Below are 14919 nucleotides of genomic sequence, written 5' to 3' on the forward strand. Positions count from 1 at the left end.
ATACTAATTTGTCCCACTCTTTCACAGGTAATTTACAAAAGGTCAGGATGAAGTAAACCTATGTATCTTTCAATTAAAAATTATATGACACAAACTAAAATATAGAAATTGTTTCAGGTCCCACGTATTTGGGACAGAAGTAATAAATGCAAACTGTATATTTGAAAGCTCACAAACGTTGACCTCAATGGGACTAGATCAATAGAAGTCAAGGAGAGGCCACTGTTCTGTTCCCCTCTGGGCCAGATGTTTCATTTCCTGCCAAGCTTGTTACTGCTAATCACTGCTGGGTTTGGCCTTATTACAGTTAGTTCAACGAAACACTGTAGAGAGAAGCAGTGACATTACAAAAAAATGTGAGAAGCATTCATACATCCTTTCAATACTAAACATGTTTTACGCACACATTTCACAAACATTTGAAAGAGGAAATGAATAGGATCTTAGCAGCACATGCTGATGTAGATAAGTAAGAATTAGTAACTATAGCATATTTTGACACGTGCAACTGTAACAACAACCCCTTTTTTGTATACATCATCAATTCAGATTTGACACTTACCACTGACCTCAATCACTACTACAGAAGATATAGGATTAGCTATGCTAACTAGTAGGAGGAAGAGACTGGCAGCTGATATAGACCAGTGACTAGAAAAGGGGTTCTGGCAAAGTAAATATCTTTGTGATAAAAGACAACACAAACAGAAACAGTATTCCTTTGAGCAATATTACAGAGTCATAAATACATTTTGAATTTCATCTTGGGAAAATTCAGTGGAATATGAAATGCCTCATGAAAACCAAGTTGGGAAAAATCCATGTTCATTCATGTCAGTTGTCCAATGTATTGAGCTGTAATTCATGCTTTCCTGCATATTACATTTATTTGTCTATATCTGAGTCATGTCCCTCCTACTCCTTGGGAGAAAAGAAGTTGCAAATAGGAGATTAAAGATATCCCTCCCAGACCTGTATAATTGCAACTGCAGCTCTTTTTCTTATGACTGAGAGGTTGCCCTAAGAAGCAGAGGGTTGAGATCTTGCTCCCAGTACTTCTGAACTGGTTTTACATAGCAAGGCTTTGGTAGCAGGGGGGCTACAGGGGTGGCCTCTGTGAGCAGAGCCCAGCAGCTGCCCCATGTCAGATCAGAGCCAGCTGCAGCCAGCTCCGAAAGGGACCCACTGCTGGCCAGAGCTGAGTCAGGGAGTGATGCTGGGTGGGCCTCTGCGAGAGCATGTTAAGAAAGGGAAAAAACTGCTGCACAACAGCAGCTGGGAGAGAGGAGTGAGAAATGAAAGAGAAACAGTCCTGCAGACCCTAAGATCAATGCAGAAGGAGGGCAGGGAGTGCTCCAGGCACCGGAGCAGAAGTTCGCCTGTGGCCCATGGGAGAGACCCTATGTGATCATGGTAAGGGAATGAGGGTGAAGGACTGACAAAGTGTTAATAAGTAATAAATTACATTAATCTCCCTTATGCTGAGTCTATTTCTCCAGTGATGGTAATTGGTGAGTGATCCCCCTCTCTTTATCTCAGTTTATGGGCTCTTTTCATCATGTTTTCTCCCTGTGTGCTTCTGAGGAGGGGGAGTGAGAGAGCGCTGAGTGGTGTTGAGCTGTCCATTGGTATTAAACCACCACAACTTCTCACTGCAATGCATGTTGATGTAACTGCAGGAGGATCAGGGTTCCATGCTTACATCATTTGTGGCTTTGGTATGCTGCCAGTCAAAAAGCAATATTGGAAACCCCAACAGGAAAACAGTAATTCTCTGTAGTTTATTACCCAGTCAAGTCTGAACATAATTTCCTGGCATCAGCCAATGGTATTTTCCTGGTGCCAGAACTTTTCCCCTGTCAGAGTTCCTACAAATAATGTAGGTGTATAAGCTACCCAAGAAGAAGGCCCCAATAATGTTTCATAACAGCAAGTGTTTCTCAGGTACCTAAATGTAAGAACACTATATTTATGATAAAAACAAGATCTTACTATTAGTTCTGTGCAATACATTGAGCCATCTTGGAGATGTAAGAGTAAACAATTTTGATTTCTTTCTGTTACTTCTAGAATAGAATTATTACTCGTACAAGGAGTTTGTGCAGATATTACATCTGCAATGTACTGTACAATCATGTGAGAGCAATGAGAAATCTTTTTGTTATTTCTCCAAAAAATAAATGAAGCTAAAAATGCAGAGATACATTAACATTTTGTAAAGAATTCTTCAACAAATTAACTACTACATCATGTATATTTTTGACATAGCTATAGATATTTTATTTTGTGATGGGTGAAAATAGTTTAAATTGTGAACATGACTAGGCAGCAAATAATTGGGTAATGTCTGTGTGTGCATATGTATGTGTGTGAATGTCCAGAATTTAGCTTTAAACTGTTTGAAGCCTGCAACTTGTTAACTGCAACTGGTACAAGCTGGATGTAATATTTTGTAACACTTGGACTAGACAGAAACGGCACATCCCAAATCCTGCAATTAACAAAGATACATGACATAGAACCACCAGTTAAGGGCTGGATCACACATTGAGTTTCCGCATGTAGACTATTTATATTGAGAAAACAGGAGGCTTGGTGTTCCAGAATGAAGACCCGGTGCTGAAAATTAAGGAAACAATGTCTTTGTACTATTATAGTAAAAGGCTTAATATGGGCTTTGAGATCAATGAAGTAAAGGACACTGTCTCCTTTATTTTGCTTGGCAAAAGTCCAGGTATAAAAGACTTAAGTGGATATAAGATCAATATCACTGGAAACTCTTAAGTGATCTCTCTTAAAACTCTAAAGGAGTAGTAAAATAATACATATTTGAACTACCAGATCTGTTAGCATCACTTTTTTTTTTTTTTTTTTTTTTTTTAGGTTGAAATCTCTATTTGCGGCACTTGCCCACAAAGAGAAAGGTGTGCTGAAGTTCCCAGATTAATATATACTTAGGTCAAGTATGTTTGTGAAATGGCCTTAGGCTGAATAGTCAATTGTCAACCGTGGTTCTTCCCAAAATTAACTGAATTGTAGCTTACACTGACCTAAACAGATGTTGCTGTGAATATGAATCACACATAATATGAAGGAGTTTTACTCGATTTAGACCCAGATGTTGGGATTCATCTAACTTAAGGTAGTATATGAAAATTAGTTCCTAAATCTGTTTTAATCACCTGAAGTTCACTTTGTTGTCAGTGCAGATAAATGAATATCTAAGGTAAATGAGATGTGAGAATGACCTTCTAGGTGCGCTTATTTCTCTCTGATTATAAAGGAAAGTAGCATTAACTAGCTTAAAATCAGGTATCTGGCTTTCAGACCTATAGTGTTCGTTGAAATTAATCCCAGAATTTTAAAACACAGTCTGGTTCTACAAAAGCTGTTTTCTATATTCTTTGTTGTCTAATCTGTATTTTCACAGCATAGTCTTCAGGTTTCATCAATATACCTATATTTCTTATACAAGCAATAAGTAATGGCTTCATAAGGAGGTTCAAGGAAGCTGATACAATGTAGGTTATATGTTCAATCTTGTCCCCATCTCAGGTGCGCATACAGGACTGAGGTAAACAGAAATGCTTGTTCCATAAGTATTATCCTGATGCTTGGCACCTGAAAATGAACACAGAGTAGATTTTATTTATTTATTTTTAATTCAGCAACTAATACATTAAATTAATGTTCTATTTTTTATTTGAAGAATGTACATATTGCACCTTGCACAGTTGGTAGATTGTAAACTATTGCAGATGCAGAAAAACTTTTAAAAAAATCTGTGACAGTAAAATATGTTTGGTATTCTCCTGGCCAAAGGAAAATTAGGCTCTAGTCTGGTGGTTGAGGGCATTCATATGTAAGAAGAGACCTGGGTTGCATTCCCTCTTTTGATGATTGTTTGTGTATTAGATATTAAGCATTTGCTCATGTCAAAGCTGAAATTGGATTGTCTGTTTCTCTGGAAAGTGCCCTGATCATGGTGCTACACTCACACAATAAAATACTCACATAATGAAATACTTCCTTTTTCACTGGTGAATATGTTGTTGCTCCAAACAGTGAAACAGTTTCAACAGAAGGGATTCTAAGGAAACCTTACAATGGAAGGCAATAAAAAGAGTAAGAATCTCCACAGGTGTTTAAAAAGTCTGGGCAAGAGTTTTGATTAATTTCCTAGAAAACAGTTTATAGAGAGAAGAGGAGGTAGACCTCACATTCTTTATTCTTTATCATGAGGACAGCTGTAACTAGCATGGAAGTGACCAAGCAGTGCTACCGCTACTGGCATTCCATGGGAAAGGGATGCTGCTCAAGGAAAATGCTTTTAAGACATTGGAGAGGCTTCCCTGCAGTATGGGAACTATTTGCCAAAGATCATAAGGAGAAAAGGGATGAGAAAAAAACCTGCAGTCAACTCTCATTCAGATCACTAGTTCATGTGGACACCATTCTCAGCTGCCTTATCCTTCACATATTGCGTAGAAGGCATATATATCTCATGACTGGCTTCTGCTGCGAAGCAGCAACTGGGTTTGTTATGTTCTAGGCACTTTCCTGAAATTATGACAGTGTCAAAAAAGACACTGGAAGCCAAGGGATTACTTTCTGAAACTGCTTTGAACTGACTACTAATTAGTGTTTTGTTTGATAGCCCTTTCATAGCTGGATACAGCTGAATGAAAATAAACCGCAAAGGGAGCTTATTTTTGCTTATCATTAATTTTTACTTAGTTTTATAGACACTTGTGAGATACTGCAGTAATTGTAATTTGTCACATACTGTAAATTGATTTAGTAAGTTTATTCATTTCAGTAGTCTTTTTGTTACTTCTCATAAGTCTAATCAAATGAATACATTTTGTAGTGTGTTGTATCATGTGACACTGCTAAAACTAATCTGACAAACTTGTATTTTATTACAATATTAGATATCACTAAAGTTTACAACACAGGGTGAGATAAATTTTCCAATGCCTTGAGGGTATTTTCCATGTAATAGAGAAGCAGGGCTCTGAGATGACATGTTTAGATGTTGAAAATAAAAGCCAGTGCTCCTGCAACATATAAATGAAAAATAATTACTACACTTCACAGAATAAGTGATTAGAATTCTCTCTTTTGCTTTAATATCTATATTCATAAACCATAACTAGATTATAGCATATGTGAATGCTTCTCAGTTCCTGGGTCCTGTCACCTGCCCCAGCTGCATCCCAAATCCATATCAGGTCAAAAACAAGGTATACACATACTGAAGTAGTACGGAAAACTTCTCAGTAGTACTGAAAACTGAGGTGTATGGGCCAGAAGAAAATATATGTTCAAACCATCCTGAAGGGCCAGAACCTGGGAAAGCCGCTATATTTTAGGAAGAAAGTTTTGATTGTCTTAAAGATTCATCCATTTAGCTAGCAGTAGGGGGGTTGTTTGTTTGTTTGTTTGTTTTCATGAGAAATACAGCCCAGCCTTTGCTTCTCTCCCTATGTGATTAAAACCATTTTCTTCTTAACTGATGTTCGAAGCACCTCTTTTCTCAGCAACCTAAAGAATTAATGTTTTGATGATAACCTTTGCTGACAGTTTAGCTACTGTTTTGTTTTAGATTTCAGGCACTTAAAGATGTCTCACTGTCAACAGATTATTATTTTTTTTTAATTGCTTTTACCTATAAGCTAATCTACTTAATCATGTTTTAGTGACCTAAGTACAGTTTTCTCCTAGGCATCAGTTCACCTTCACCAATAGAAAAAGCTTGCTTTCACGTTGACTAGGATCTTAGGACATGTTAATGCTAGCTCTCTGACAGGATCTAACAATAACACTTCTGAGTGAAGCAGTTCCACTCTGCAGGGTAGGCTCTTATCATCTTGAATGTGTGATCAACCATGACTCCGGAATTTCAATGAGGAAATAGACTTTCACAGAGCTATGTGAGGGGCTAGCCCTGGCTATGCGGGATGAAAACCTTCAGTTCAAAGAACCTGTGCTTGTGCAGAAATGGGTCATTCTTCTCAACTGTACTGCAATGTTGGCAGTACAGTCAGCTGTCAAATTGCTGCGGTAGTAGGTTTGCAATGTGACTCTTTAAGTGGTTTCTACATAGATACTGACATTATGAGCATTTGTGGAACTACAGCCTGCTTTCAGAAAATGGGGGTCTCAAACTATCAGTCACTAGTAGCACATTTGTACTTAGCTTTCCTCTGTCAAATAGATGCATGTCTGCCAAGGCATAGGGATAGCTCTCACTGATACGGTAAGCCCTGGCAGATGTAAAAGTGTTACAGAACTATTTTTTTAAAAAGTGGTAAATAGCATATAAATAATTTGGGCCTGCAATGGACAATAAAGAAAAATATATTAGAAGGACAGACCCAGGGCAACAGCTTTTGGTAGGCTTCAAAGCCACTGATTATCTTTATTTGTATAATATCTTTATTAACAGAATATTTTCTGGTTTTTTTTGGCATGGAATCCTTTTAACTATAAAGCTGTGTTCATCTGTTTTGACTCATGAGGTATCAGATTATATATATATATATATTTCTAATTGAATAGGTTTTATCTGGTAGTGCAATAAATTTTGGTGTAATTACAGTTACTCAGTTCCTCGAAGGTGGGCATCAACTACATATAGTAAGCCACTAAACAAATAATATCTGAAAATAGCACGGTCAGACCAGCTGCTTCTTAAATTAAAACATTTGCTTTTTAAGCCTAAAGAAAAGCACAGAACTGTAGGGAAAATCTACCAAGCATTCAAAGAAAGTTCCACAAAAACAGGATGACATCTATTGTTTGCTAAGCTCATGTTTATTTTCCTTTTCCCTAGTATGTATGTAGAGATTTCAGGTAGGATCCGTGTCTTACTCCCTCCACTGCTTCTTTTCAAACCCTGGAATTACCTGTCTCCCAAAGCTGAATCTCCAGTCCCTGAGCAGTCTTTAGCAAGCACAAGCACACAGTAGAACACAGGTACAAATGGAGTGTTCATATGGAGCTTCAGCAAACAGCTCATGACTGCCAGCTCTTCTCTCACGCCTCACATTATCTGGACCTCTCTAATTCTCTTCCTTCATTTACAGACAGTGATGTAGCTTTATTGAGCATATAAGTGTGTTTTTTTTTTTTCTTTCTGATTTTTATTAAATGAGTCTGACAACAGCACAAGATATGTCAAATATAAACATCTATCAAATTACTGATGTAAACAACCAGATTTGGTCCACCACTTAGTTTGATCAACCTGAAATCCTGTTATACTAAGAAGATTTCCTAGGAGTGTGGAAAAAAGCAAAAAACTTTGATGAATAAATGAAGTCAGTATTGGGTAATTGATAGTTACAATTGCTACTTATGCTATCCCTTTGTGTCAAACCAGAATAAATTTCTTGTGAAAGGTCAGAAGGCAACCAGATGAAATCAATTTACATGAACAAGGAGCCTGATAAGGTTAAGAGGACTTGCAGAAATCTGTAATTTTCCAAGGGAAAAATTTTTTTGAAGTCATCTAAGAAAGATAACAACCATTTGATGATTGTAGCAGAGAATTGTCTTTTGAGTAGGGGGGAAGTTCTACCTCTTTTTGGTTTTGTTGTAAACAAAATCACTAGAAATGTATAAAAATGTATAACTACTAAACATATTTTGTAAATCTGTAAGTTTGAATTTTCCTTGAAATGTCATAGTTTAAAATAATTTCAAAAAAAATATTAAGATCAGAAGGCAATATTATTGTTAGTCATTACATGAAATTAGTATGATACTGACTGAATTGGGACAGCACTTAAACACGGGTAACTGTGGCATAATCTGTCCTTAAATTTCATCCCCTCAAAAAAAAAAAAAAATTTATATATACGCATATGTATGGAGTATATATAATCATGGAGTTCATAGTGCTTTGGAATGACTTATTTGGAGAATTAAATAATAGTGAGATGAGATTGTGCTTAATACTCTGTTCAGAAAAAGAATGACTCATCCATCCATTTGCTCCATGAGTGAACTGAGCTTTGCAATAGTAGGGAGTAATATAGCACAGCTCCTGAAATAAAGCAAATCCATTTGCTTTGGCACAAATGGCAAATAAATTCTATCATTATGAGCAGATTTAACAACATTTTCTGAGCTTTTAACATTTTCGTTTTTATTACTTTATAACTGAAGCTGGTCAGAAACAGAAAACATTTTTTCACAAACTTGCTCAATGTTTGTCTGCTTTTTAAACTTCCTCTCCTTGAAGTTTCCTGACCTACTCTATTTATTATGCATATCTCTAAGAGACCCATTACCAGTAGTACTAAATAGTGACAACTTCTTCAAAAAACCTGCTGGGAGCATTAAATGACTTTGTTAATGGAGAGAAGCAAGGAAAAGATGGGAAATTTGCTAAAAGTTTTGAAACTACGTATGACTTGAAAGTTATAAGATTTGAGTTCATATTGATTTTTCTAAGCTGTACATCTTAAGGGTGACAATGCTATTTAAAATATACTGATACACCTTGATCTTTTCCTTCTGTGTGTGGAAAAGAGGATGGCAAAAGTCTTTCATGCATGAAATTCTATGTAGTCCGTAAGAAATCCATTTCTGAAATGGACTAAAGAAAAGGGATGGGAAGAACTGGACTCGAGAACTGGAGCAGATCATGCTTAATGTGTACTAAGAATATTTTAGGACTGGAAGTGCTCCTAATTACAAAGAGAAACTAGGAATTTAAAAACATTTTTATAGAGGGCTTGCTCTCTAAGGACAGGGGACTTAGACAGTACATTGCTTTTTATAACTCCGAACTGAAAATGTCTGTATTGACCATTACCCATTTGAAAATTGCATTCAGATATACTCAATTTTCATCAAGAAATAGTGAAATATGGTGAAACTTACAATATTTTACCATGGCTTACAGTTAATAAAATGCTAATTTGATGTTTAAATAATTATCTGGCTCTTACACACCTTCTCTTGTATGTTGCTACAAGCCTTAAAATCATTCAGTGAATTTTCCAGAAAATGTTTTTGCTATCATCCTATAAGATTGAAATGTGTGTGGTGTATTGATTCTATTATTTCCTTGAAAATAGATAAATCTTTACAAATAGGTTGAGTACCATTTCACAGCCATCTGCTGAACTAGAATATACATTGTTAAAAGAAAGTATTTACTGTCTAATTTGTTTGTCTATTTGTTTGACAATGGTGGTAAGACTTCCATTTAATTCTAAATTAGACGCCTAACTGGTGCCTACATTTTAGGTGTCTACTGAAATTTCTGCCTAAAAATATTTCTTTCTATAGTAAATAGAGAGATTTAGGTTCCTTTGAAGCTCCAAAGCTCCTCTCTTTCAAGGTCCTGGAGGATAGTTACTTCCAACCCCATCTTTAAAAAGTAGTACTTTTTAAAAACTCATGAGTTGCTGGTATTGAATTCTCTGCATGGATATATAATGAACAGTGACATGTTTATACTTACAAGTATGTACATTAATAAAGATGTTGTATAGTGTCAAACCCTTCCTCATGTCAGGTTTCATTTTAAACAAAATTTCTATGTTATTTGACTATTGTTAAAGAGTTAGTTGAACTCTTTATGAACTTTTAACCTTAAGAAATTTCTTGAAGCTTGTTTAGTGAAGATTTTTTTTTTTTAATTCAGGTTAATTGATGATTTGCATGTTCTGTAGTTTTATATATTTGTTTTTAAGATTGCCAGATGGATGTCATACACAGATGATTTATCTGGGATTTTCTTTGTGCATGTCTACACTTTGGTAAGTAAGAGGCAATTGGCTAAACTCCATGGCTGTATGATGTAAATAAGCATGTGTTAAATCATATGCTGGATTTGCTCCATATCAGTTGTTGCTACACTGCAATAGACCAATGGATTAATAAAGCATAACTTTTTCTTGTTACCTGGCTGTGAGCTTTAAGTACCTGATCAATCAACTGTTTGAGTTCAGGTAGGTGTGATCATTGGAGGTCACAAAGGAAACAAAATTAACAAAATCAAGCTATTAATTCATCAATTACAGATAAATATTCTCTGAAAAAAAAATATTAAAGGTCCGTTCCCCGCCCCCCCCCCCCCCCAAATGGATAAAAAGCTATAAATGTATTGGGAAAAATAAAATAAAATAAAATTATATTGTATTATTAGCATTCTTCTATACATGCCTACAAGCCTCCCTTTCTTTGCTTTCTGCTTCTGATGAAATTTCACTTTCCAAATGAAATTGTAAAAGTAGCTTGTTTTATTTAGTCTACAATGTCTCATACACAATTTATTTTAATTATTTCTAGTATGTATCATTTTTATCCTCTAAACAATTCTATTCGGACTTGCGTATAATATTTTCTTGAGGTATTTGTAGATTTTCTTACATTTTAAACAAAACAGATTCCTCTTTTTTTTTTTTCTCAGAAAAAAAAAACATAATTTTAGTTTGAATGTGGTCTGCCTTTCTACTTCTATATGCCTGACATAGAATATATTTTATGAGTATATTATATATAATATATATTATATATTATATTACATCAGAAAATAACTTACATTTTTGGCAAAGATTTATTTTTTCCTTTCATCATCTGTTATAATGACAGATTCCTCTGGCCACTTTGTTGTCATATACTACTGAAATCAGCTGGAATTCATTTGCACTAATGTTACGTACAAGCTAGATGTTTAGGTTTAATCTAGTTACTGACTTGGTATCCAGTGGAGAGAAATCAGTCTTTGCAAAGGATGACTCATCTCATCCAAAGATAGGTAGCTGCAAGTCAGATTAATAAACTACTGGAAGAAACTATTTCATTCCACTGACTCTAAAGGGTGTTTATAGTGACTGCAGGGGACTTAGATGTCTGAATTTTACAGGTTTTTCTAATCAGCTTCTTTTTACCTCAGTTTCTACATCTGTTGTTGTTTTTATTGTTGTTATTATTTGTTTAAGAATAATACTTACATACAAATAAGCCTATGATAGCCTTTGGTTTTTTACAGGTAAAATGAGTTTGTTTTCCAAAAGTCTTGTTTAATGGAATAACGGTATCTTGCCATTATTTTGTGCATTAACAAAAAGTTTCCTAGCCGTCATTTTAAGTTCTTCTGGAATTCCTTGGCATTCTTTGAATGCACAGAAGGAATTAGACTTGTACAAAGAAACATTTTTTTCTAACTGCACTGCCATCTTGAAACAAGTAAGAAATAGTTGAGATTTAGGTGTCAAAATAGTAAGATGAAAAATTCATCATATGACAATATAGATTTACATGTGCGAGTCACTGTTTTTCCATAATAAGCCCTCAGTAGGTATTGCATTGGTATAGTTATCCTTCAAAAGAGAAATTTGTATTGAAGGGGGATTTACATACCAGGAAAGGATGTCACAAACAATAAACAGTAAGGGAGAAAGTAAAAGAAATATACAAAAGGAACCATTTTGCATCATGTGAAAAGGAAAATTAAAAAGAAATGTAATCAGAGGTTTTATATGAAAAGTGACTTCTAAATCTTGGAGGGAAGGGTGAAAGTGGAATTCAAACATCTATTACTTATTGATTGTAGTAAGATTAAAGGAAACTGATGGAGACTGTGCTGTGATCATGGAAAAGATTTTCATGAAAGTCCTTGAGCTACCTGCAATGGATAAGCTGTAATGTAAAGGTTAGAAGGAACAGCAGAGATAAAACTTCAAATATGAGCAAGCAAAATATAAGATGTAGTGATTATCTACATGTGGGAAGGAGAAATTGGTAGTTATGTCACAGATCCACAACTTCTCTGCAAGTTTTGGTAGCATCACAAAGAAGAAAAAAGAGAGCATTCTAGACTGCATTTTTTTTTTCCAGTCCTTTTCTGTTTAAGCATTTTCTTCTGTCTTCATCTGCTATTTTATGAATGGAGATATCCCAACTCTGGTGAAATTATGATCATTCTTCCGAATTCAATCAACTGTGTGTTGGACCGTCAACCTGAGCCTTTTGTTGCACACAGTGCTAGTCTGAAGGAGATCTACAGTGAACTTGTTAATGCATGTTTCCTTTTAGAAGTACAACATGTGAACCTGTTGTCAGCAGGAGCTACAAGGTTGATCTCTGTGGGAAGAGGCTGGGGCTGCCCTGTGGTGGGCACAGCTGTTTCCAGATGGACCTACCACTGGACAAAGCCCAGTGCACCATCCCAGTGTTCTTACATGGAAATCAGCTTTGCATTAACAGCCTATGTGTCAATGTGCCCCATAACAAACCAGTGATGCTACATCGTCCCAAGATTAGTATCCACAGGCCACGGTGCAGAGATCAGACGGAGCCTGGATATAGAATTTTATCCTAAGAAGGAGTTAAAGTCAAGAGACATTCCCTCCATCTTGTATATGTATTGTTGCTTCTTTGTTCCTTATATCATCAATTACAATTCCACTTTAAGGAAAGGATGTGGTTAGATGACAGGATGAAACAGCTGACAGGAAAAATTTCCTAGGTTTTTAAACCTGATCTAGAGTCAGTTCAGGAACAAGATAACCTTTAATCTTACCTAAAACAGGTGAAACAGAGAAGAAATTTGAAAACAAATGGAATATCTGAAATGGAAAATTCTTGACAAATTTGATCTTTGGTGCATAAGGTCCTATGTGTACTCACATGCCATAAATAAATGTGTTCATCTAAATTAATATAGTGGCTTAAATGTGGTGTGTTAAAAGGGTAAGTCATTGTCACTGTGTTCATGCTGGCTCTCCTTTCTACTGTATATTCTCAACAGTCTTCATATTTTTTAAAATAAACCTTTGGAAAGTTTGGAGATCTTCCCCCAGTTGTTTGCTTCCACTGCCTTTTGACTTCAGTGCTACATGATAATACCCAGCAGGTATATTTAGTTGTCATTGACAAAAATCCCTAGTGACATATTTAGTATATATAGTTGGCACTGGTAAAAATACACAGTGATTTACCTAGTCAGTTACTTGTTCTATCTTCAAATAATTTATAATCTGGTACGCTCTGATCCACTTAATTATCAGACTTAGTAATAAAATACATTACAGATAAACTTTAATTTGGCTTGACACTTCAAATGAAAAAGTTGTAAAATGTGTCTTTGGTTTTTAGTAGCTATGAAAAAAATTGATCTCCAACTAGCAGTGTAGTCATGCTTGAGGTCTATATTTCCTGACTGACAGATTTTATTTTATTTTATTTTATTTTTTAATGAGGTCTAAAGTAAAATTCAGAAAAGCATCTCAACGGTTTTGCAGCCTAAGTGTCACTGAAAATCAGTTTATACCTTTTGAAAACTGAACTTAGACAAAACTTGTCTCTGTACTTGGCTCTAAAAAGATCTGCATGCAAACCTGCTCTCTACTTGTTTGACCTGAAAAAAAAAGATAAATAAATAAATAAATAAATAGTTTGATGAATGTAGCACTTCCCACTGCTTAATAAACTTCAAGGTGTTTAAATCAAAGCTTCCAGTAATGGAAGGAAGTTAAGTACAATTAAGCAGAATAAAGCAACACTATTCTCCTAATACTCCAGATGGAAAGCCCTCAAGCTTTTTTTCTGTATACATGACCATATGGTAAGTTTTGAAGGCTAGCAGACCAGGATGGCTTCTGAATCAGGATGGTTTAAAGTAGTCTCGAAGATACTTTTAGAGAATACACCTATCACCAGTCTTCTGTCTTTTTGAACAGAAGGGCACCAGCCTGAATTATTCTGATGGAAAGAACTGCATAAGTATTCTTTGAAGACATAAGTGATCTCTCAAGTAAGATAGTTCAGAACTGCATTTCTTGCTCAACTGTTAACCAGGAAAGAAGAACTATTCATGCAGTAAATTGGATTAGGGTAAATTATTAACAAAATATCTTAGCTTGTCTTTATTTTATATGTTTAATTTTTTTTAAAGGATGACTTATGCCTTCCCTTTATGCCCACACCCAATTTGTAGAAAACCTGTCTGCCAATTAAATCATTGAGTTCTGTTATCAGTCTTCCTTGCTTCTGAAGTGTTTGACAAGTTTCCTGAAATCAAAATTTTCCTTCTCTTTCTTGGCAGGGCATTTAGTTCTAAGGCATTTATTTATTTATTTATTTTTCTGACATGAAAATATGATAACATAGTAGCACTTCAGTTGCTGACATTCTCCATACATTCTTGAAAAGATGTATAGTCAATCAACTGTACTGCACATGGAGTAGAAATTGTGTAAAGATTGCCTACAGTTACACTGGATTTTGAAAATTTTACAGACCAAATTTCTTTACAATTGTTGTACAATGTCTTCAAAACCTTGTGGATAAATTTATAGACTGTTTTTTCATCGGGAAAAAATAAAATTAACTGAAAAAGAAAATTCAAAGCAGCATAACAAAAAATATCTTGAGACAAAGAGCAGTGGGTAATACAAGAAGTCTGAGCATATTATTGTAGCAGCTATTAATTTATTTTGAATAAATGGTAGTTTAGTAGCCTTAGTCTAAGAAAGAATTTTACATGGTCATTGAACATAGTGCAACACATTGTGGCAATAGACTTTGTTCTTGAGGTTCTTGAAGTTTTAACAGTTTAAGATCAGTTAAGCATCTTTTGTTTTCTCTCAAAATCATGATACTAAATTTTCTGTTGGGGGAAAATCTTGAACAAATATAACCAATAGTAAATGTATACTTAAAGCTAATTAAAAATAATTAAATTGTCTAAGTAAAAACAATTTTATTTACTCCAACTGTAGACGTTTTAGTTGCACAATAGCTTTAATTCTGCGTCGCTGTGGGAGGTGCAGAGAGCTACTCCTGGAGGTGCAGGATGGCATTCGCTGGCAGAGATAGTCCCTTCCCCTCAGGACCGCCGGTGTCCTGCGCTGTCTCCAGCTGTGCACAGCAGCCGCGGGCAGACATTTCCAG

The sequence above is a fragment of the Anser brachyrhynchus genome (genome assembly GCF_964034855.1).
Source record: "Anser brachyrhynchus genome assembly, chromosome: 3".
Classification (NCBI taxonomy): Eukaryota; Metazoa; Chordata; class Aves; order Anseriformes; family Anatidae; genus Anser; species Anser brachyrhynchus.